Here is a 26,588-nt window from a genome sequence, read left to right as displayed (position 1 = left end):
GACTCTGGACATTAAGTTCTGTCCAGGTTTGTAATGCCTAAAAGCCCTTCATTTTAAGCATCAAAACTATTTCTGTGGTGATTACATTTCACTTTCCTTATGCACAATATTTTTCCTGAATGTTGATATATTTTTTCTCATTTGAAGAACTACAAAAGCTAATACTTCAAACTTTGGCTCTATGGTCTATGTCAGACCTGTTTAACTCTGAAATCTCCTGTACATGAAAGGAGGCAGATGACAGCAAGTCAATGAGTGTAACTTCTTTGCAAACCATACCAACATGGCAGTAGGCAGAGATGAAGCATTGTGATATAGTTCTCTGGCATTGAACTAACATACTTTTTTCTTAAAATGTTTACTCACTGAGTTTTATTTTCAGGTTTAATTCATCGCTTTTGTCTCAAGTAAAATATTTTATTGATTACAGTTGATTAATAAGGCATTCATAAAGGCCAGTGAACTTATTACTTCTGAAGAGAAGGCATTGTAACTATAGATCTTCCTGACAGAACATCATCAATAATTCTTTATTTGCCGGGGCTACTAATCTCTTTTTATTTTCAATGGGAATACTAAATGATTGGTGAACTATACTTCACATATTTCTACAGGAATTTCATAAATTCCTTTTTAGAAAAAGTTTATATTTTTTGATATAATGCTGTTGGCCATGTACTATTTTCTTATCGGCTATCTCTGTCTTAATTATTAACCCATTTCTATGTATTTCCATGTGGTCTTACCGAGAGCAGAGGAATGGCGGTTCTGTTCTCTCCAGACTCTCCATCTTGACTCCTCCTTCCTACTTCCTCTTTCCTCCTTGTCTCCTAGTCCCTCCTATCATCCTTTACTATTGGCCAACAGTGCTTTATTCACTAACCAGTATGAGAAACATATATACATAATTTCCCATCAGTGGGAAATTACAAAATGACAATGACAATCAGGTCCTTTTTGAATAGTGGTGACTTCAGCACCTGGTTGCTTACCCTGAATCCTCCTTCAGTGTAAACAATTTTGCTTATTCTGATCTGAAGGCAGAGGCAATGATCCACATGTGAATCCTTTTCCTGTGACTGCACTGGATAGTTGGCTACCTGACCCTAATGGAAATTTTATATATATTTTTTTATAGTATAGAACCAAGACAATTTAAATGAATTTGGGCGTTGTTCTTTCCAAACTACTTCCTGCTGGTAAGGGGCGCTGTCATGGGGGATTCAAAGAAGATTCAGAAATCCTGGCTGTAGTCAGTCAGGCTGCTTTGTCCAGCTGTTTTGAACTTAGGATCACCTGGTACTCTGTTTCAGGCAGTCTGGCTTGATCAAACCACATGAGTCAAAGTTTATATTTTTTAAAATTTATTTTTTTTTTATTTTACATGTCGATCCCAGTTCCCTCTCTCTCCCTCCATCCCTCTAACCCTCTCTCCCCCCTCACATGCACCCTGACCACACTCCCCTCCCACAAACACCCCCACTCCACATGTAAGGCTATGCCATCCAGGTGGGGCCATGTAGATCTGACAAGTCATTTGAAGTAGGGTCTAGAACTTCTCTCCTGTCTGTAGGTTAAGGCAGTATCTCTCCATGGGGGAATGTGTCTGCAAGGTCCTTTTTGCACCATGAATACATCCTGGTTCCACTGTCTTAGGTCCTTTAGATTGCTCAGTCCTTCTAGCTGAGACCCATATTCGGGGGGGGGGGGTCTGAGTCAGTCCCATGCTGGATTCCCAGATATCAGTCTGGGGGCCTGTTAGCTCCTCATTGTTCAAGTCAGCTGTCTCTATGTGTTTCAGGAACCTGGTCTTGTCCTCTCTCTCCGCATCTGGATTTTGTTCAACTCAGTGTTTAGTTATGTGTGTTTGCTTCTGTTTCCAACAGGTTCATAGTTTTTATTTAGCTTTTATGTGCTTGTTGAAGTGATTGTGCTTGTGAAATATTCAATGTCTAAATGAATAAATGAACTATGCTTCATTACTTCCAAAAGAATTGTCAACCTGGTCCAAAGCCATCAAGGCATGTTATTTATACAATGAAACTTAGGCAGGAAAATATAAATATGAACAAAAATGTTCAACCATGGTTACTGATAATTAGTGTTGCTTTACAACAGATAATTTATACTACAATGAAACATCTCTAAAATAATCGGTTAATTTATTTTAAGATTTACTGTGTGTTGTGCATGTGTATATTTCATGTAGATGAAACAGAAGGCAGAAGATGACATCAAAGTCCCTAAATCAGAATTTACAACTGGCTGAAAACCTTCAGATAGAGGGGTTGGAAACAGAACTCAGGTTTGTTGTATGATATGTATATAATCTTTATCCCTGAGATAGCTATTTAAAGAAAAAAAAAGTTGTTTGTCAGTTATCAGTCTGGAGTCCATGAGCTCCCCCTTGATCAGGTCAGCTGTTTCTGTAGATTTCTTCTGCCTGTCTTCAACCCAGACCCCTGAATATGGGTCTCAGTTAGTAGGCATGGTATATGTTACCTCTGGAAATGGAACAAGGATTTATCTCTAGGGCAGGAAGTAACTCTAGGAGCCTATTCAAAATGGAGGGATACTCCCTTTGCTTAGAGACATGGGGAGGGCCTAGGACCTACCCAAATAGATTTGACAAAATTTGATGATCTCCTCTTGAAGGTCTCACTGTACTTGGGGAGTAGATGGGAGATGGGATGGGAGCAATTTTGGGAGCATGGGAGAATGGGAGTGAGAAGGAATTGGGATTGATATGTGAAATTAAAATTAAATAAGAAATTTTTTTAAAAAGATATTTGTTTGTGCATACATACACATATTTGTAGATGTCAGATAATAACTGATAACATGTAGTGTTTAGATTCTGTCTTTGTACATTCTGTCTCTTGAGAGTTGAATTCTTATCATCTTGTTTGTTATCTAGTGACATTATCCTTTATCTTTTTCCTGCCATTAGTCACTTATACATGGTCAACTGCATTCACAGGCAATATTTCTGGGTGAGAAATCTCAAAACAATTTAAAATTATTTTTTCATTTAAATTTTATATTAGATACTTCAGAATAAATATCTGCTTCAATAAAGATTCCTTGAAAGAAATTGAGAAGATAGAACAGTTTTGTCTTTGTAACATTAAGATACCTGTGTTAACTCTACCTTTAAAGAAACTGAAGTTAACAGGAATTTTTCAATTTTATAGATGTATCCCTTTCTCGAAGGCATTCTCACTTAAGTTTCAGAAGAGCTTCTGTAAAAATGTTTACTCATTGATTTTACCCAGGTATTATTATGGTCCTTAACATTACTGCCCAAATTTCTTTTGTTCCTTAGAAACCAAAGTTAAAGCTAACACACTTTATTTCACTGACACAGTTCAGTAAGGTAGGTATTCCAGTTGGTTTAGTGGTGAAATATCTCACTTTTCTTTTCTGCATTCCTGGAACAGATGTTGGCTCTTAAATGCTGTGTTGGTGTTTTTTACTGCTGTTAGGTCATAGTTGTCACTAGCTACGAAATACTGGAGAAAAAGTGAAATTTATCAAGGGAAAACTTATGAAAAAGAAGTTACAGAAAAATCTGTCGAAATATTCAGGTCTGTTCAGGTAGTAGTTCCTAAGAAAACAGACGCGGGACTCCGGGGGCTGGGAGTGCCAAACAGTTTATGACCAGAATGAACATTGCAAAGGGAAGCAAAAAGCCACAGATGTTTCCAGGTCTGTGTCTGAAAAGGTGAAAAGATGAATGATTTATATATTTTCATTTTTATGATGGCGAGAGTCAAGTCAATTGTGCTATGAGTAAGTAGTCACAGGATGGTGTAACATATGTTGGAAAGCTCAGTGGCCTGGATGCCAAATCTTGATGCTTTGTTTGGCTTTCACAGCTATCAGATTTTACTTCCAGTCCATACATCTCACCAATTAATTCAGTTTCTGCTTTTGGAGAGAGAACATGGAGGTATGAAAAGCATCGACTACTTGAGTAATAAACAGAATTTCCATTAAGAGAAAATCAAAGCCGAAGCATGATTTAAGAAGTGCTCCTGAAAGATTTTACCAATTATTTATAAAATAGTTTAACAAGGTATGATGGAAATACTTCATATTTTCTCATACTAGAACACAGAGAATTTGCAAAAAAATAAGCTAATGTTCCTGACTCTGTGATAGCCATGCTGACTCTCATTATAGGCCAGAAGTATTGTTTCAATAGGAATAATTAGAGTATTAAATTATGTATTTAAACACGACTGAGAAAGTGTGTCAAGATAATGTTCAGTACATTCATCTAGCTCCTGGGACACTCTTCTTTATTTTAGTGTTTGTAAGTGTGAAATCCTCTCTTTTTGTTCCACAAGCAAAACATCAAAAGAATATCTAGGCACTTAATCCATTAATTAATTTCTTCTTGGCAGTCATATAAATGTACCCCCTTTGAAATACTCTTGACAAGACTCACAGGAAGACGATACAGCTTGAATTGCACCAAGGAAAAATGATCTCCAAACATACACAAGTTGTGTGATATAGCTATTTATTTGAAAGTGTTGTATTCTCAGTTAAGGATATATTCATATACAGCATAAATACTTCAAGACCTTTTTGCTTATCTTGTACAATTCTTTATGTTTTCTTATATGTTAAAATCCACCTGGATTATATTCCATTGGAGAGATTCAAATATCCTCTAGTGCTTTAAAAGAGGCATCTTAATACAATTCATTAAAAAGATCTTAAGTGGTAACTAGGTAACTAAAATGATAAAAGCATTGGACGTCAAAAGGTTGCCATATCCTCAAGTAGCACTTCATTTGCAGTGAAAGTAATCCCAAATGCCCATAAATGTAAAACATTATAATGATCTTAGTTCAGCTTAAACACTTCTCTTTCCGGAAGCCTGATTTCTACATGTCTCATTTACAGTTCTCTCTCTCTCTCTCTCTCTCTCTCTCTCTCTCTCTCTTCCTCTGTGTGTGTTGTCAAGAACAAAAGCAAGTATTAGCCTCCTACAATAACATACATGTGAGTGAATACATACAACTACATCCTTCTCCAGTTGATGCATAATACAAATAGGTCTATTATAAATTTTTTTTTATCTTGCAGAAACAGAAGTGTTATTAACAGTAGTTTACTGAATACCATATATTGCATAGTTAATTAATAAAGTTATAACTATTTTGATATTACTGAGAATAGATAAGTAAAGGCAAGTTTGTATTTATTAGTGTTTTTGAATGGGCTTCCCTCTTCCCTGAACAAATTATTATTCTTAAAGTCATAGTTTACAATATGTATTCTTGAGTGAATGGATATATTGATGTATTAAAACAGATGGGAAGCCAGGAAAGAAACTAGAAGGAGAAAATTGTATAAAATTCTGAAGCATTATTAAGATAACAAATATAATATGTGCTATTGAGTATTATGTTGAATTTCATATCAAATGACACTTTTATCATATTTTTATATTTCCTCATGTGTAAATAACTAAATGGCAACAAAGGGTGCCCTGTAGAGGAACTTTATCTTAGTGGGAACTAAATTTAGTTATCAATGTGCATAGATGGTATTTGGGTGATGAGTATGCTGTCTTTGAAAAGTCTTATTTTATATAAACTTATTTAAAATGCCAATGAGGATTCTTTTTACATAGGATGAAATATACTAAGGCTGGTTCAAGGTGTCTATGGGTGAAAAAGTCCCTGAATTCATAACCCTTCTGTCCTACTTTCCACATGCTGGGATTGCAAGTGTAGCTGTGACACCTTACCTTTAATCATCATTTTTCCCCTTTTATTAAAAATAGATTTTCTTCTCACATAATGTATTCAGATTACAGTCCCTCCTCATACCCTCTTCCTTGCAGATGCACACACATTTAATGAGACATTTATGACAGAATATAATATTCAATGTACAGACATGCATTTTCCTCTTATATAAAATCTTACAACTGTAAGTACATTACACATAGAAATTTCTATATAAAATATATTATTTATACCATGATTTGTATAAAGCTACAGTCTATTGTCTCAAAGGAAATTTATTATGTTACAAAAATAGTAATGATTACAGTTTTTCAGAATATATTATAGAAAATACACAATTACAAATAATCCCTAATATGACTAAACTAGACTCTATAAGAGAATACATTTTAACAGTAGATATTTTCTAATGATCATGTTCATAATTCATTATATTATTTGTCATTCTTCAATGTGCAAAAGAACTTATATTTTGCAAGTTTTATTCTGAGATACAAGCCCCTGTCTCTTTTTCATTAGTAACATATATCAGTAGACTAGCCTTCCTTAAAAATAAATGATCTAATCAGAAATATACTCTCTTATTTTAGGTTCAAATTTTGGCTTTATTAACTTTTAATCTTATTTTTAAGGTTCCTTTTTATGATTATATTTTTTTTATTTTATATAACCAAGTCCATTTAAATGAAAACAAACATTTACAGAAAATATTTGGGAATTTGGGCGTTGTTATTTCCAAACTACTCCCTGCTAGTAAGGGGCGCTGTCATGGGGGATTTGAAGAATATTCAGAAATCCTGGCTGTAGTCTTTCAGGCTGCTTTGTCCAGCTGTTTGAATGTAGGATCACCTGGTACTCTGTTTCAGGCAGTCTGGTTTGATCAAACCACATTAGTCTGGAAGGAATCCACATCTTTTCATTTTCTGTGGAAAGAAAAATAGAAATCTGTTTCCCCAGTATCTCTTCCTTGAACTTAAATTTTGGAGTCAAAGCATTTGTTTTAATTTAATTTATTATTTTACATGTCGATCCCAGTTCCCTCTCCCTCCCACCTTCTCTCCCTCAGTACTTCCTCCCTCCCTTCCTCTCTCCCTCCTTCCCTCCTTTTACCCTCTCTGCCCTCTCACATGCACTCTAACCACCCTCCCCTCCCATCCCCCCACCCCAATTCCATATGTAGGGGAATGTCATACAGTAGGGGTCATGTAGGTCTGACAGGTCATGTGAAGTAGGGACTACGGCTTCTCTCCTGTCTCTAGATTAAGGCAGTTATCCCTCCATGGGGGATGTGTTCACAAAGTCCTTTTGTGCACCTGGGATATATCCTGGCTCCACTGTCTGAGGTGTCTCAGACTGCTCAGTCTTTCTGGCTGAGACCCATATTCAGGGGGTCCTGAGTCAGTCCCATACTGGCTTCCCAGCTATCAGTCTGGTGGCCTGTTAGCTCCTCCTTGTTCAGGTCAGCTGTCTCTATGTGTTTTTGCTGCCTTGTCCTGTCCTCTCCATCTGCTTCTCAGTTCTACTCCGACTCAGTGTTTATGTATGGATGTTTGCTTCTGTTTCCAACAGGTATTAGTTGAAGGCTCCATGGATGAGTTAGTTGTTGATCTCACTCTCCAGGAAGGGCATTTATGATAGCCTTTCCATGGAAGCTCAAATTTTTAATTGGCAGCATTCTAGTAGTTCTCTAGACCTTTCTTTGTGTTCAATTTTATCTCCAAACCAATATTGGCCCCCTATTTATGTTCTTCTCTCTCTCTGTCTCTCTCTTTCCTGTCTTCTATTCCTAACCAGGCTAAATCTTCCTGGTCGCACATGTTTTCCTTTCCTCCCCCTCGTTTTCTCCTACTTCTCTCTCCTTTCACTTCCCCCCCCCACTTCCCCTGAGCTCTGGGGGGGACTTGTCCATTACCAGTTCTGTGAGGGACTTCATATGAATCTCTTATAATACACCTTGTATCCTAGTTCATCTGGTGGTGTGAATTATAGGCTGTTGATCCTTTGATCTAGATCTAAAATCCATATATGAGCGAGTACATATTGTGTTCCTCTTTTTGTGACTGGGTTATCTCATTCAGGATGGTTTCTTCAGGTGCCATCCACTTGCCTGCGAATTTCAACATACCATTATTTTTTTTTTTGCAGAGTAGTATTCCATTGTGTAGATGTGCCACATCTTCATTAACCATTCTTCAATTGAGGGGCATCTAGGTTGCTTTCAAGTTCTTGCTATTACAAATAGTGCTGCTATGAACATAGTTGAACAGATGTCTTTGTTGCATGGATGTGAATCCTTTGGGTATATGCCTAAAAGGGGGATTGCTGGGTCCTGTGGTAAACTAATTCCCATTTTCCTGAGGAACCGCCCTACTTTTCTCCAAAATGGCTGTATGAGTTTGCACTCTCACCAGCAGTGGAGGAGTGTTCCCCTTTCTCCACATCCTCTCCAACATGAGTCATCATTGGTGTTTCTAATTTTGGCCATTCTGGCAGGAGTAAGATGGTATCTCAAAGTTGTTTTGATTTGCATTTCCCTGATAGCTAGGTATGTGGAGCATTTTCTTAAGTGTCTTTCAACCTTTTTGATTTCCTCTATTGAGAATTCTTTCTTCAGTTCTGTACCCCATTTTTAATAGGGTTATTTGGTGTTGAGTTGACTAGTTTATTGAGTTCTTTTTATATTTTTTTTTAGATTTAAGGTTCTTAATTATGAATAACTGTGTGAATCTGTGAGAGTCACAGTGTGCATTTATGCCTGAGGAGTCAATTCCCCCTGGACCTGGGGTTAGAGGCCTTAGTGAGCTGCCCAATGTGGGTGCTAGAAATTAAATTCATTGACACTGTAAAAGGAGTTTATCATTTTAAACACAGTGCCATCTCCCCAGTACTTTTATCATATTTTAAACAATGATAATTACACCATGTTGTATAATAAGCAATCATATTCTTCATTAAACATTTCTTATAGTATTTCCAAAGAATCTGAATGATTCACTAAAACCATATATATATATATATATATATATATATATATATATATATAGTGTTTTATAGGTGTGTGGATTAACGTCAGGATTTTCAATTCGATTCCATTGGTCTACCTGTCTATTTTTTTGCTAATACCAGGCTGTTTTCACAACTATAGCTCTGTAGTTGAGCTTAAATTCAGAGATGGTGATGCCACATGCAATTCTTTTATTGTGCAGGGTTGTTTTGGCTATGTGTGCTCTCTTGTTTTGCTTATAGGGTTGATTATTATCCTTTCAAGGTCAGTGAAGAATTGTGCTGGGATTTTAATGGGGATTGCATTGAATCTGTAAATTGCTTTTGGCAAGATTGCCATTTTTAGTATATATTTTCCTTCCTATCCAAGAGCATGGGAGATCTTTCCATTTTTTTTTTTTTTTTTTTTTTTTTTGGTATCTTCTTGAATTTCTTTCTTTAAAGACACAAAATTCTTATTATATAGGTCTTGCACTTGTTTGGTAAGCATTATCCCAAAATACTTTATGTTGTTTGTGGCTATTGTAAAGGGTGACATTTCTATGATTTCTTTCTCAGCCACTTTGTTGTCTGAATATAGTAGGACTACTGATTTTTTTTTTTTTTAGTTTCCCTTGTATCCTGCTAGTGTCCTGAAGGTGTTTATCAGCTGTAGGAGTTCCCTGGTAGGGTTTGTTGGGTAGCTTATGTAAACTCTCATATCATCTGCAAATAATGAAAGTTTGACTTCTTCCTTTCCATTTTGTATGCCCTTGATCTCCCTTTGTCGTCTTATAGCTTTAGCTAGAACTTCAAATACAATAATGAATAGATATTGAGAGATAGGGCAGCCTTGTTTTGTTCCTGATTTTAGAGGACTTGCCTTAATCTTCTCTCCATTCAGTTTGATGTTGGCAGTTGGTTTGCTGTATATTGCTCTTATTATGCTTAAGTGTGTTCCTGTCATCCCTCATCTGTCCAAGACTTTTTTCATGAAAGGGTGTTGCATTTTGTCAAAGGCTTTTTCAGAATCTAGGGAGATTATCATATGGTTTTTCTTTTTGGGTTTCTTTACATGGTGGATCACATTGATAGATTTTTTTTTTTTGCATGTGAAACTATCCCTGCAATTAAAGGATGAAGCCTACTTGGTCATGGTGGATGATTTCTCTGATGTATTCTTGGATTTGTTTTACCAGTATATTATTGAGTATTTTTGCATCGATGTTCATCTGGGATATTGGTCTGTAGTTTTCTTTCTTGTTGTGTCTTTGTGAGGCTTTGGTACCAAGATTATCGTGGCCGTGTAGAAAGAGTTTGGTAAGGAACCTTCTATGTCTATTGTGTGGAACAATTTGAGGAGTATTGGTATTAGTTCTTCCTTGAATTTCTGGTAGAATTCTGTGCTGAAATCATCTGGCCCTGGCATTTTTTTGTTGGAAGTCTTTCGATGACTACTTCTAATTCTTTGCGGGTTATAGGTCTATTTAAGTTGTTTGTCTGTTCTTGATTTAATTTTTGTAAGTGATAGTTATCCAGAAATTTGTCCACTTCTTTTGGATTTTCACTTTTTGTGGAATACACGTTTTCAGAATATGACCTGAAAATTGTCTGGATTTCCTCTGTGTCCATTTTTATGTTCCCCTTTTCGATCTGATTTTGTTAATTTGCATGTTCTCTCTCTCTCTCTCTGCTTTTTCTCTAGTTTGGGTAAAGTTTTGTCTATCTTTTTGATTTTCTCAAAAAAAAAAAAGCAACTCTTTGTTGCATTGATTTTTGGTATTGTTTTCCCGGGTTCTATTTTGTTGATTTCAGCTCTCAAATTGATTATTTCCTGGTGTCACTCCTCTGGGGTGAGTTTGCTTTTTGTTGTAAGGCTTTCAGTTGTGGTGTTAATTCTCTAATGTGACTATCCTCTGTTTTCTTCATATGGGCACTTAATGCAGTGAACTTCCCTGGTAGCACTGCTTTCAAGATGTCCCATAAGTTCAGTTATGTTGTGTCCTCATTCTCACTGAATTTTAGGAAGTCCTTCATTTCTTTCATTATTTCTTCTTTGAGCCAGGTGTTGTGCAATTACACATTGTTCTGTTTCCATGAGTTTGTAGGGTTTCTGCGTTTTGTGCTGTTGTTAAATTTCAATTTTAACAACAGTGTGTGGTCTGATAAGGTACGGAGTACTCTTCCAATTCTTTTGTATCGGTTGAGGTTTGATGGGAGAAGTCATTCTGTAAATATGTTTCTCATTATGGTTAATGAATAAAGCACTGCTGGTCAATAGGAAAGCAAGAAAGGAGGGACTAGGAGACAAGGAGGAAAGAGGATGTAGTAAGGAGGAATCAACATGGAGAGTCTAGAGAGAGCAGGAAGCCAACCGGATTCTCTGGTAAGATGAGACCATGTGGAAGTACATAGATTAACAGAATTAGGTTAATAATTAAGACAGAGCTAGCCGATAAGATCAACAGCATTATGATATAATGTATATGATAAATACAGAGTCTCTGTGTGTTAATTGGCACTGGTGCAGCAGCTGGACAAGTCCAGCAGCAGGCAGAAAACCTACTCCTTACAGTGGTTTGTTCTGCCACCTAGTATGTGGTCGATTTAGAGAAGGTTCCATGTGGAGCATTGAAGAACATATATTCTCTTGTGTTTGGATGATATGTTCTATAGATGTCTGTTAAACCCAGTTGAGACATACTTCTGTTCTTTTGTTTCTTTGTTGAGTTTCTGATTGGTGGTCCTGTCTAGTGGTAAGATTGTTATGTTGATAACAGAATAAGTGTATGAGGTTTTATGTGAGTTTTGAGTTTTAGTAGCATTTCTTTTTTGAATGTGGGTGTCTTTGTATTCAGAGCATGTATGTTCAGAATTGAGACTTTGTGAAGATGGATTTCTCCTGCGATGAATACAAAATGACTGTCTTCATCTCTTTTGATTAATTTTGGTTTGAAGTCTAACTTGTTAGATATCTGGGTAGCCACACGTGTTTGCTTCTTAGCTCCATTTGATTGGAATTTATTTTCCCAGCCCTTTACCTCAAGGTAATATCTAATACAGGCTTAGATATGTTTCTTGTATGCAGCAGAAGGATGGATTCTATCTTCATATCCATTCTGTTAGCTTGTGTCTTTTTATAGGCAAGTTAAGACCATTAATTTTGAGGGAAAATAAAGACCACTGTTTGTTAATGCCTGTTGTTTTAAATTTGTTGGTGGTAGTGATATTGTGAATATATTTGTCCTGCTTTACCCTTGATTTCTCATGAAGTGGGATTATCTGTTGCCTATGTCTTTGTGATCATTGTTAACTTCCTTGCATTGGAGTTTTCCTTACAGAACTTTCTGTAGGGCTGGATTTGTAGATACACATTGTGAAAATCTGGCTTTGTCATTAAAAATCTTATTTTCTCCACCTGTAGTTACTGAAAGTTTTCCTGGGTATAGTAGCCTGGCCTGGCATCCATGTACTCTTACTACTTGCAGAACATCTATCCAGGACCTTCTGGCCTTGAGGGTTTCCATAGAGAAGGCATGTGGAATTTTGATTTCTGCCTTTATATATTACCTATCCATTTTCCTTTGCTGCTCTTAATAGTCTTTCTTTATTCTATATGTTAGGTGTATTTATTATTATATGTCGAGGGGCCTTTTTTCTTTGGTCCAGTCTATTTGGTGTTCAGTATGCTTCTTATACTTTCATAGGCATGTCCTTCTTCAGATTGGGAAAGTTTCCTCAATGATTTTGTTGAATATGTTTTCGGCACCTTTGAGCTGGCTTCCTCACCTTCCTCTATGCTTATTATTCTTAGGTTTGGCCTAATGTGTCCCACATTTCCTGGATTTTGTGTTAAGGATTTGTTGGAATTATGTATTTCTTTGGTCGATGAATCTATTTCCTCTAGTTTATCTTCCGTACCTTAGATTTTGTTGGTTATGCTTGCGTCTGTAGTTCCTGATCGTTTGCCCAGTTTTTCTGTTTCCAGCATTCCTTCGGTATATGTTTTCTTTATTGTCTCTATTTCAGTTTTCAAGTCTTGAACCATTTCTGTCTCTTGTTTAATTGTTTTTTCATGGCTCTCTGAAATTACTTTCTTTAAGAAATTTGTTTATTTCTTCCAATATTTTGTTTGTTTTTTCTTCCATTTCTTTAAGGGTTTTTCTCACATCTTCTTTGAGGGCCTCCATCATTTTTATGATGATAATTTTTAAGTCATTCACTTCTGCTTCATCTGCTTTGTTGTGTTCCATTCTAGTTGGTGTAGATTCCCTAGATTCTGGTGGTGTCATACTTGTGTTTCTGTTGTTAAGTGTTTTTCTGTATTGCTGTCTTTCCATAGCTTTTTCCAGAAGGTGTTGGTGGGGTCTCCCCCTCTCTCTATGGTACTTCCACAGTGGGCTTAGGTGAGTCAGAGGTTCGATGCCTGTAGCTCTGGGTTGGCAAAGATCTCTAGGAGGTCACTCCACAGGCATGGTCCAGGTGATGGGTGTCAGCGATCAGGCTCCAGAAGAAGACTGGCAATGGGAGTCAAAGATCTTGAAGCCTGGGTCTCAGGATGTTAAGCTGATAGGCTGATCTAGCCTGGGCCTGGCACTCACCAGCTGAGGCCTTGTTAGCAGAGGCCCTGTGAAGGGGGTCAACGATCCAGCCTGCAGGAACTCAGAGATGCCAGGCAGAAATAGACAGATCCCTGGGATGGTCCCAGAACTCCAGTAGGTGACCAGGTGGGTGGTGGGGGTCAGAGACCAGGCAGGTGGAAATTGAGTGTGGGCCTGTGTGGACAGGCAGGTCTAGTGTGCTCAGAGCAGCTCACAGAAGTTCCACAAAGGTGGCTGGATTGTTGGCTCTGCCCTTGGTCCCAGTGTTCAACCTGAGAGTTGGGATATTGGCAGGGTAGGGCACAGGGTAAGGGGAGGGGAGGCTCTAGGTGGGGGTGGGTGATGGTGTATCAGAGCTCCAAGATCACTGCTGATGGGGACAGGACACACAGGCAGCAAGATCCAGAGGCAAACAGAGACTTCCTGGGGAAGTGTTTAGGGAATAGTCCACCCAAATTGGTCCCAGACTCACCTCTAGCCAAGGCCTGGCCATGGGGGACAAAGGCCCAGAAATATACTCTTAATGATAGTATATGATTATTCTGACAGTGAAGAATGCCTATACTTGTTAATACATTTCTCCTTTTCAGTTTTCTCTAACACCTGTGGTACCTGGTCAAACAGTTGCCATGGCATATTTAATTAAGGGATTTTGACATGTTTTCTTGTCCTATGAGAACAGCCAAAATATTCCTCATGTTTCACCTGAAGCTTTGATAGCACCTACAGAATGATAGCAATCTGTATTATAGTGAATGATGTGTATATCTCACTTACTATCCCAAATGTATAAATGATTTCCAAACATATTACATAATATATTTACATGTATTTATTTATTTCTATAACCAAAATCACTGTAAAGAAGTTATTTACTGTGGTGGGTATTATTCTATTTCTAAATGGATGTTAGTAGGACATCCTTTGCTGCAGTGGATGCCAGCCTGTTACTTTGCACTAACAATCACAAAGTAGAGAGAAGAAGAAATACCAATAGGGCCATAAAAACTCATGACTTTCCCTCAGTAATTCATTTCTAAAACTGAGGACAGGGTTTCTATTTGTAATACTGACTGTCCTAGAATTCATTGTGTAGACTAGCCTGGACACAAACTCAGACCTGCCTCTGCCTCCTGAGTTCTAGAATTCAAAATGCATGCCACAATGTCTAGCTGGTGCCCTTACTTCTAATTCTAGTTCTTCTTCTTCTTCTTCTTCTTCTTCTTCTTCTTCTTCTTCTTCTTCTTCTTCTTCTTCTTCTTCTTCTTCTTCTTCTTCTTCTTCTTCTTCTTCTTCTTCTTCTGCTTTTCTTCTTCTTTTTCTTTTTTGAATTTAAATTTTAAACAAGGTTGTTTAACATGGCAAGCCCAGTTCCCTCATCGTCCCATCCTCCTCTATCACCCACAGTAAACCGTCCATGCACTTTCTGCTTCCTAGGGAGCTTTAAGCCTTCCATGGGAGTCTGTATCATGTGTAGAAGGGCCTAGGCTGAAATATTCTACTTCCTTTTTTAATATATATATTCTTATTTTACATATCAATCCCAGTTCACACTCCCTTCCACTCATGCCCCCCAGACCTACTCCCATCCCACCCCTCCACTCCACAGGGAGTGTGTTCCCCCAAGTAGGGATCTTCAAAATATGTTAACTCATTTGGAATAGGGACTAGGCCCTCCCTCTTGCCTCTAAGCTAATGTAGTATCCCTACATGGAGAATGTGCTCCCAAAGTCCTTTCATGCTCCAGGGATACATCCTGATTCCACTTTAAGTGGTCCATTAGACTGCTCAAACCTTCTAACGGAGACCCATGATCAGGGGTCTGAGTCAGTCCCATGCTGGTTTCCGGGCTATCAGTCTGGGGTTCCATGAGCTCCCGCTTGTTCAGGTCAGCTGTCTCTGTGGGTTTCTGTAGCCTAGTGTTTATCCCATTTTCTTATCACACCTTCCTCTCTGCAACTGGATTCCAGGAGTTCAGCTCAGTGTTTAGCTCTGGGTGTCTGTTTCTGTTTCCATCAGCTATTAGATGAGGGCTCCTTGATGGCATATGAGTTAGTTATCAATCTCAGTATCATGGAAGGGAATTTAAGGTAGACTTTCCACTGATGCTCAGACTGTTAGCTGGGGCCATCTTTATAGGTCTCTGGACATTTCTCTAGAGTCTGTTTTCTCTTGAAAACTATAATGGTTCCCTCTATTATGGTATCTTCTGGTTTATTTATTTATTTATTTATTTATTTATTTATTTTTGCTCTCATCTATTTGTTCTCCTAACTCCCTTTCCACTCATTGCACCCCAACTCCCATTATGCTCAAATAAAGAAACTTCAGGAGGCATCACCTTATCCTAATTCAAGATCTAATATAGAGCTATAGTCATGAAAAAAGCTTGGTATTGGCACAAAATAGACAGGTAGACAAATGGAATTATATGGAAAATCCTGGTATTAACCCACACACCTACAAATGTTATAAGCAGTTTTCCTGCTGGCCTGGTCCCAGAGCCGCACTAGCACCAAACAACACAAAGAGATGTTCTCTGTTATTAGTTTATGAGATAGCTCTGTTTTAAATATTAACACATTTCTATTAATCACAGTATTCAATGTATCTTGTCATACCGGAGAGATGGTCCATGGTTGTTCTCCCTCACGTCTCCAACTGGTGAATCTCTCATCTTTCTCCCTGAAACCTACTTATCTCCTATCTTACTTTCCTATTGGCCAACAGTGCTTTATTTATTAACCAATAAGAGAAACACATTTACAGAAGGTCATCTCCCATCATACAAACACCTGATTTTTGACAAAACAGCTAAAAGTATACAATGGAAATAGAAAAGCCTCTTCAACAAAGGGTGCTGGCACAACTGGATGATGGTGTGTAGAAGACTGCAGATAGACCCATGACTATCTGCCATGCATGAAAGTCTACTTCTTAAAGGCTCTGTAAACTTTGCTAGACAGCTCCATCAGGTAGAAAGCAAGTATTCAAAAATGTGTGAATGTTGAGAACATATTACACTAAAATTCGAACACAGGATGCTCATTTTTATTATGTATGAGGAAATTTAAGAAATTGGACACATATTAATACCTTGTAGAAATTATAAGAAAACATCATTCCATTTTTCCATCTCATGAGAATATGATGAAGGCAGAGATAGAAGCACTATAATTCCATGATCACAACAATAAACATTTTTAAATATTAGCAGTACTTCAAGATTTAACCATAACTTCTCTTTTGTGATGTGTACCACATTACATACTTGTTTTTGACAGTCTTTAATTTTGCTTGTATTTTGCTACTTACTTTGCTGGTTTAATAGAAAACATTTCTTTACACCACTGAAAGAATTGAACTTTTATGATAAGCAATGAGCTTACACTCCACTTAAATTAGAGGTCCACTAGATGTTAAAAATTCCATAACAACTCCTGATCTCATTTTGAAATCAATTCAGAGTATATCTTGTTGACCTATCAGATTGATAATGTGAATGGATCAAGCACCTAACCTACATATCACTTCCAAACTATACAAAGATAAATGTGTATATAATTAAGAATATAATTCTTATATGGAGGAATAAGTAAGTTTTATACATCAATTGTAACATGAAACTTTGTTTTTCATACTAAACAACATATCTTCATTTTACACAGATATTGAGAAAACATTATACAAGTGGTTCGTGGTTAAACATGTAAACTTTTATTTATGACAAAGTAAACATCTTAGAAAATAGCACTATTTAAGTGTTACATTTTTTTCTCAGAAAGATTCAGAAGTAGCACTTCTATTCTTCTTTGCAATAAAAATATCAAAGAGGACTTACTGTGAATTATAATATAGTGTTTCAAGCAGCCTTGGTGTTTAGACAGAAAAAAGAAAAGTGTTGAGCTTTAAAATTACATCCCAAGATATATTATGGTTGCAAGAAAAAGTTAAAACAAGGAAATTCACCTTACAAATTCATATAGATACACATATATACCAATATTTATCTTAACAAAATCCAAGTGGAAGATATTTTTATTTAGAGCTAAGAAATATTTAAAAAAAATTACATAATAGGTGACTAATACGAACTCCATTGCACAGTGACTGTGGAAACATGACTCCCTTCTCCTTTTGCTGTGTAGGCTTCTGTTTGGGTAAAGGAAAGCAATAATCTACCAATCTATTGAAAGGAAAGTACTAAATATTAATGGAATGAATGTATGAAGAAAAATGTTTGCTTACCCCAAATTTTAATTGAAAACCATGTTTTTGTAACCATAACTAAAAGAAAAAGAAACAGAAAATCATTAAAAATATACCAAGTGTGTTTTAAATGACCATGAGTTTGACAGTCTGCCAATGAAAGAGTCATCTTGTGTCATGTGTTTTAGTAAGTAGATTAGTTTGGAGAACATATATAGGAATAGCTCAATCCATTGAAAACCTTGAAGAAAAGAGTATGGACTCATGGAAGTATTGAATTCGCCTCCAGCAAGTCTTCATTTTCAAAATTCCAACTCTGATTTTATGGAAATTCAACTTGCTATTCTGCTTTTCAAATTTCAAATTCTTGGTTTCAAATTCAATGGAAACCAAATAACTGTCCTAAAACATGGTGAAACAGAGTGATTTTTCTATTGATTTACAGGATCTACATCATACACTATATTTCAGAAGGAAATACTTTTTGTAAATTCTCACAATATATCATGAATATCTTAACAACAGTAATAACTAATTAATTAAGGATATATTGCCTTCTTTTGGTGATAAAATACTGCTTATCTAGTATTCAATCATTTTGAGAGTTTTGACAATCAAAAACATTTTTTATCTATCTTCTCAGAGTATATACTACATTCACAGGTTCCCCAAAAGTGGCAATAAATATGAAATATTTTCCATAAACATGAAAGATGCTAACTACAGTATAGTTTTTTTATAAAATAACACTAATCCAAAATAGAATATTTATACATGATAAAAGTAGTACTAATGTGCATTGAATATGAATAAAGGTTAGAAACTATTCATAAGATAGGAGTTATATTCAACAATTATATGGTTAAAATGACTTAATAATTTTGAAATTATTTTCTCCAAAATAATTTCAAAAGGTCCAGATTTGCAGTTATGTAGCAATATGTTTACTTCCTGTTGTTTGTATATCATATGTTGAGTTCTCATGCCTTTCTCCATTATCATATCTGGCTCTATGCCAACATATTCCACTATAATGAGAGTGGACTAAACCTCTGAATATGTAAGCCAGCGCCAATTAAATGTTTTCCTTTATAGGAGTTGCCCTCATGGGTGACTAGGGAGAAGAGAAAGAGAGAGAGAGAGAGAGGAAAGAGAGAGGGAGGGAGAGAAAGAACATAAAAGAGGGAGCCATTATTGGTTTGAAGAGAAAACTGAACCTAAAGAATTGTCTAGATATCTACAAGACTGCCACCAACTAACAATTTGAGCATCCGTGGAAAGGCTACCATAAATACCCTTCCCGGATAGTGAGATCAACAACCAACTTATCCACCATCATGGAGTCCTCATCTAGTACCTGCTGGAAACAGAAGCAAACTCCCATAACTAAACACTGAGTTGAACTAGAATCCAGATGCAGAGGGAGAGGACAAGACCAGGTTGCAGAAACACATAGAGATAGCTGACCCAAACAAGGAGGAGCTAAGTGGCCCCCAGGCTTATAGCTGGGTATCCAGCATGGAATTGACTCAGACCCCCCTGAGAATGGTACTCGGATAGAAGGACTGAGCAGTCTAAACCTCAGACAGTGGAACCAGGATGCATTCCTGGTGAACAAAAGGGTCATGTGGATACATCACCATGGAGGGATACTCCCTTAACCTAGAGACAGGAGAGAAGTCCTAGTCCCTATTTCAAATAACCTGACAGATCTACATGACCCCACCTAGATGGCATTGCCCTACATGTGGAATTGGGGTGGGGAGATGGGAGGGGAGAGTGGTCATGGTGCATGTGAGGGGGCAGAGAGGGTAAGAGGGAAGGAGGGAGAGAGGGAGGTAGCAAGTAGGGAACTGGGATCGACATGTAAAATTAAAAAAAATAAATAAATATAAATAAAAAAAGCATAAGGAAAAAAAGGGTTGTCCTCATGGTGTTTAATCTCAGCAGTAGAAATGCTAAGACATCATTCAAAATATTTTAGAGAAACTCAGAAACATAAAAATTGTTATAATCTTTTGGGAATATCGATTAGAGTATAACTATTATGTGACACCTAGTATCAACTTACCCCAAACTTTAAATAGAATGGCTTTGGAGTCTAGAATTTTTAAATGGGTGTCCCTCGAAAGGAAATAATTTCAGACTGTGGAAGAGATATTTGTGCAGTCATGTTTATGTCAGCATTAATTAAGCTTATTTAGAATTGAAGCCAATGTGTACATGGCACAATGAAGAGATAATAGTGAATGTGATTTATCTATTTAATATGTTAAAAAATACAAATTCCAAACTTACATATCAATTTATTGAGGAAAATCAGGTATGTACAGACATATAAACATTTGAGTTGCCTACTTTTATTCATATCTAGAAGATAGCTAGGAGAAAATAATTTGTATATTCTATCATGAAGAAATGGTGAAAGTTGGACATAATAAATATACTCTTAAAGTTTATTTGCTATTTAAACATATCAGAAGGTAACAAGAAACCCTATAAACATGTGCAATCTGTGATAATCAACTAAGATTTATGCTAAGACTTCAGGCAGTACTGCTTCGTTCACTAATACTGAAGAATAAACAATAGCTGCCATTTTGAAATTATAAATATTAACATGCATAAATTCATGCTTTTATGTTATTAAGAGTTTATAAGCCATGGGGAAGATAATTATAGCTCATTGTGTTTTATATATACTGAAACCAGAAAGTGGAGTTTTAGGACATACATGATTATAATCTAATTTTTTCCACACATTATTTTATGAACACAAAACAAAATAGCAGAAGAAAAAATATGATGAATATGTCCACCAGGAACTGATTAGAAAAATTACAAACACATAAAAAAACAAAATCAACAAATCACAGTATATAGCATGGCATTTAAGTTAAAGTTTATCTTTTTCTAAACCTTACATGGAAAATAAATAGCAATCTTTTCTAAAATATTTAGCCCTCGTGTCTTTCATCAAATACCTGATGTAAAGAGCTTAGAAAACAAACCACCCATTTTGTCTCAGGGTTTCAGACATTCTGATTGTCTTGGTTTGGAAAATGAATTGTTAAAGATTATCATTAAATGAATGCTCCTGACAGTGGGAAGATGAGTGAGATAGAGCAGATTCAAAACTCATGGTTAAAAAAAAAAAAAAAAAAAAAAAAAAATCATGGTTAACAACAGAAAAAAAAAAAAAAAAAATGGAGGTGGGGAGGTTTGGGCCAGAAGCCACAGTTCCAGGAAGCTCTAGAAATACTCTCATTACAGAGTCACCACAATTTTATTCCATTTAACTCTTTGAAAACACTAAAAGATTACAAGAAGTTTTTTATTAATTTTTAAACATTCCCTTATCAACAATGAATACTGAATATTCCACATATATTTTTAAACTAACAATATGTGCCATGGAAAACATAGGATATTTAAATTATTAAATTATTTGGATGATAGGGGAATAGTAAAGAGATACCTTTTAGAACTGATGACAGGTAATATTTTCATAGATCAAAAAGCATCCATCCATGTAAATGTATGCAATATATGGTAATTTTTCCTGGAAAAATAAAGAAGAATTTTTTAACAGTGTTTATAAAATTGGTGTTCATATTTATTGCTCACATTATACTATAAGGTGAGTGATAGTTTTCCATTGATGTGCAGAACAAAAAGGAAGAAAGTGAGAGAGAAAATTTTACAGCTATTTTATTTTAAAGCTGTTCTAAGTCTTATAAATTAAGTACATATTTTGCATCATTTCTTCATTAGTACATTTGCAATATATTATCTCAATATACAGAGCTTACATATGATAGGAAAATTGTTTCCTTAAAGTAGGACCTACTGTTTGCATAAAGCTTGTGTTCGTATAACAAAGGCTGAAATAAATATAAAATACAAAGAAATTATCACAAATAATACAAATGAAAGCACTAGCAAATTAACTATTAAACCAGCTATTGTTGTGAGAGTTGATATTTCAGTGGTGGATTTTGTTTGTTCGTTTTCATATCTATGGCTTGTGGATACAAACAATGTACATGTTAGCATCTTGAAGTTTCATTTAAAGAAGACACTTATTGTTGGATCATGCCCTCAAACTAATAAACCACTCAATTGACCTACCAACCAAAGAGATGACCTTTTGAATGGTCAATTGTTTATCTAATCACTCAACCACCAAAAAATGACTGATAATAAATTTAAAAACAAACTAGTTGAAGAACTGACAAACTAATTAATCCACCTTCAAATCAAATGGAAACAAAAACAAAAAACAAAGAAGAAAATGCCACAAAGAAACAGAATTATTATTGACAGACTGAACAAAAACAAATGAGAAAGGCCTGAGACTAATTTCCATTATACTGTCATTTTCATTAAATACTCTCTTTTACTAATAGGTAATGTTTACACATCTGGAGTTTTAAATTATCATATTCTTTAAAATAGGATTAAATAATTCTGGTTTCTGAAAGAATTAGGAAAATGAAATTTATTATGACTATTTTCTATTTATGACTGTTTATTCAAGTTTTAGTTTTACTGCCAATAATATGTTGGATTTGCCATTTGTTCTGGCTTTTTTTGTGAGAAATATATATGATTGTATTTGCTTTATGTTTTCTCAGTGTTAAGTAAAATGTAATTGTTGATTTATAAAAATATGTTCATAGACATATTTTAACAATTATAAATCTAACATACAATATAATATGCTTAAATGTGAGGTTTTAATGCAAAAATGCATTATAATGTATGTTTTGTTTTCCATTTCCCCCACTGCCTTCTATATTCCCCTTACATACCCTTTTCTGATCTTCTTCAACTACCCAAGTAATCTATCTTCACTATTTTCATGTATTACCTTTATTTGCATTTTTTATTGAGTGTATTCTTGTTTTGTTCTTTGATTTTTTTCTATTATCACAATGATCACTGCAAAATTATTGCCTTTTAAATGGAAAGTCAATATACTTTATACACAGATCTAACTCAATATTACATAACACATCTAAGTGAAGAGTTCATCTTTTTAGGTTTGAGTTACCTCATTAAAAATATTCTTTTCTAGGCCTATCCATTTACCTGCCAAGTTTGTGAATTCATTTTTCATTATACCTACATGTTATTTATTTTCATTATCCACTAATCCATTGAAAGTTTAATCATTTCCTTATCCTGTGTATTGTCTATATGATAGCAAATATAGAAAATTATACAGGAACCATAGCTGAGAATGAATATGGGCTTGAGAAGGGAATAGCAGAACACATGGTGGTAAACAATGGAAAACAGAAAAACATGGGAAAGATGCCAGGTATGGAAGAGGGTAGAAGGTTAATTCAGATGAGGAGGGTTGTAATATCATGCTGGGAGGAATCATGCTATTTTATATTTGCCTAAAATTGTATTATATATATATATATATATATATATGTGTGTGTGTGTGTGTGTGTGTGTGTGTGTGTGTGTGTGTGTACAGAAATATATAGATGTATATGGTACATATATTAAAGGAAGTTTATATATAAGCAACTGGTGCTAATATTTCTTTTCTGCAAGAGCAGAAGAAAAAAAATACAAAAATAAAACACAAGTAGATTTTAGAAACAGGAAGTTTCCTGTTAAATGGTTTGTCATGAAAGTTCAAGTAATTTCAAAAGCCATATATATTATTGATGTAACCTTCACTTGCTTCTCAGATGTTGTTGATGATAATGGAGATTATTCTCCTGGTTTCCAGTTCCCAAATAAATACTGAGGAATAATATTTATTATGATTCGTTGGTCAATTGCTCATGTGTATTACTGACTGGCTCTCTTAATTAAATTAAGCAATTTCTATTATTCTATATTTTCCCATGAGGTTCTTGCTTGTTACTACCTCACATTTTGCTCCTCTGGCAGCTCAATGGCATCTCCTGGACTATGTCTTCTTTATCTCCATAACTCTGGATTTTCACTTAGCTCTATTCTGCCTAGTAATTGGTCAAATCAGCTTCAATTTAAAAATCAATAAATGCAACACATATACTCAGCATAAAGAATTGCATCCCACATCTGTGGGGAACCCCAGAACAAAGTTAGCATAACAGCCTCTTTGCTACTACTCTCTTAGATGCAAACATAATAGTAATTTTCCATTCTCCTATGACTGTTTTCCTGTTAAGCACATGCTGCAGCCTGACCCAGAAATGTCCCAGCTGCAGGCTTCTCATATAGCAACTTATCTTATAGCAGAACACCAGCATCCTGCTTGGAAAGACATTCTGCCTCACTCAAATCCTACCTTTGGCCCATTTCCTCCTTTCTCCACTACTTAAACCTTGTGGTAATATTCATTAAATGAGACTTGATTAGAATACTGTCTTGTTTCCATCTCTTGTGACCCTTGTCTCCTCATCCTCACTCCTTCACTCAGGGTCCCCGCACATATCAGCGGAAATATTCTTAATACTGAACAGAGTGTATATTTTGGACACAACATTAATAATATAGGCATGGTCAACACATATTCTAAGAATATGCTTGCTTTAGAATAAATGTGCCTAAAAGCACATGCTTTTAATTATGTGTTATACACTATAATGCCCCCTAGACCCTTGAAGAAGATACGATTAGAACTCATTGCTTCTGAACAGGAATGAGATTATCACCAAAGAGAGTTTCATTAGAGTTTGGAAATGATGTACACACTTTTCACACTGGAAACTATATATATTAAAGAAATATGTGGCCTTTATCCCTATATCTGTATCAGATAATGTTTGAAAACCAGTGTTAGTGGTAAACTATTTTAAGATCATTTCCCATATATCCGAGTGCTTATTATTTATTTTTTCTTTGGGTGTTTGTGAATATGTAAAACAAATGCCATCATTTTTATATACATTAATTGTAGTGATTTAAAATACCCTTTTAATTATTTAGATCTAAACCAAATGATGAAAAATCTAAATTTGTATTCATCATGTCTATATTTAAATTTTGATTATAATAGTCACTGTCTAGGTGAAACATGACAATATTTCACTATCCTGAAGTATTTGCTTTCCTATAAAAGGTGGAAAGTGATGGGAGATGTCATGTTTCTCATACTGGCTAATGAATAAAGTACTGTTGGACAATAGGAAAGGAAGGTAGGAGGGACTAGGAGACAAGGAGGAAAGAGGAAATAGCAAGGAAGAGTCAACATGGAGAGGCTGGGGAGACCAGACACAGACCCCATTCCCCGGTAAGATGAAACACATGGAAATATTAGATTAACAGAAATGGGTTAATAATTAAGACAGACCTAGCCGATAAGAAACTAGTACCTGGCCAACAGCCTTAATTTAATACAGAGTCTAGGTGTGTTATTTGGGGCTGGTGCAGCAGCGGGGAAAAGACCAGGAGCAGGCAGAAAAACCTTACTCCTTCCATATGGCACCCACGAGGATAATAAAAACTTGCATTTAAAATTTGACAAAAGCTTAAGAAAGGGTTTTAAAAAACAAAAGAACAGAGACAAGCAAGGTTTCTTGGTTCCAGTATTTTTTTTTTTTTTTTTCGGTTAGACATAGTTTGCTTGAGACAAAGATTTCCACGGCACATTTAAGAGAAGTTTTCTGACTCAGCAGAAGTGGCAAAAAACTGCATGGCTTTTTAAGAAACTCTGCTAACAATTTATTGGTGTGTATGAGAGCTTGCAATGGCAGTGACCACATCTCCAAGCCGGCAGCATGCTGCTGAATGGCAGCACAGACCAAGGCAGTGAGCACGGCTATCAGTGCTGGTGGTAAAATAGCTGCCACCATCTTTGCCACCATGACTTTCATTTTAGAAATGTTGTTTACCAGATAAAAGACTCGTGGCCAGAAAAAGATAAAGATTTACAGAAAAGAAAAATTCACATAAAAAAAAGCGCTAATGTTTTACAATGTGTTCTAAAATATATGTAGGCTTGGGAGAGAAAAGAAATAAAATAATTTTAAAAATAACAGTGGCACACAACTTTAATCCCATCACTCGGAAGACAGAGGCAAGCAGATCTCTGTTACTGCAAAGTAAACCTGGTATGAAGAGTAAATTCCAGGATAGATAAGAGTTACACAGTGAAACCCTGTCTCAAAAAAAATGAAAAAATAAGAAAGAAAGAGAGTAATAATAAAGCCACATAAAGATGGAAAACTCAGAGAGACTCTGGATATTATATGTTGTTATATTGTCTTTGTATTTTTGGACTTCTGAGGAAACAACTGTTAAAGGAAATGCGGGTGGATTAATTCAATTTCAATATTTTAAAAATGCTTTGACTTCAAAATTTAAGTCTAAGGACAAGCTACTAGGAAAAAGGATTTCTATTTTTGTTTCCTCGGAAAATGAAAAGCTATGGATTCCTTCCAGACTAATGTGGTTTGATCAAGCCAGACCCCCTGAAACAGATTTCCTGTTGATCCAACATTCAAAACAGCTAAATAAGGTATCCTTGCAGACTACAGCCAGAATGTCAGCATCTTCTTAGTATCCCCAGTGACAGTGTCCCCTGTCAGCAGAAAGTAGTTTGGAAAAAGACGCCAAAATTCTCAAATATTGTTTATAAATGTTTGTTTTTATTTAAATGGGGTTGGATATAAATGGTTAATGATCACAACCAATATTTTTAAAGGTAAAAAGAGGATTATGGTATAGATATGAATACTTTGTTTTGGAATGGATTTTCATTTATTGGTACAATTTAAGGTCAATTTTGTGATATTTATATTTCTCCTTGTGTTTAGGTATTGTGTTTATATAGTACATTTAGAAATGTAATGTATAATTCAATACAGATTATAGATAGTACCTATGATAGTCAGATCTTATAGTTAAGTTAGTTAATATTTCTAGATATACAGACATGTATTTCAGATAAATAGGCATTCTTCAAACCTTTTAAAGACCTACAGAATATGGCATTTCAAATGGTTTAGGGTATTCCTAAGAGTGACACATAACTGCTCCTGGCAACACCACCTGCATCAGAAAGGAAGATGGACCT

The sequence above is a fragment of the Phodopus roborovskii genome, unplaced genomic scaffold, assembly GCF_943737965.1.
Source record: "Phodopus roborovskii unplaced genomic scaffold, PHOROB, whole genome shotgun sequence".
In the NCBI taxonomy this organism is placed as follows: domain Eukaryota; kingdom Metazoa; phylum Chordata; class Mammalia; order Rodentia; family Cricetidae; genus Phodopus; species Phodopus roborovskii.
This window is presented reverse-complemented; position numbering follows the sequence as displayed.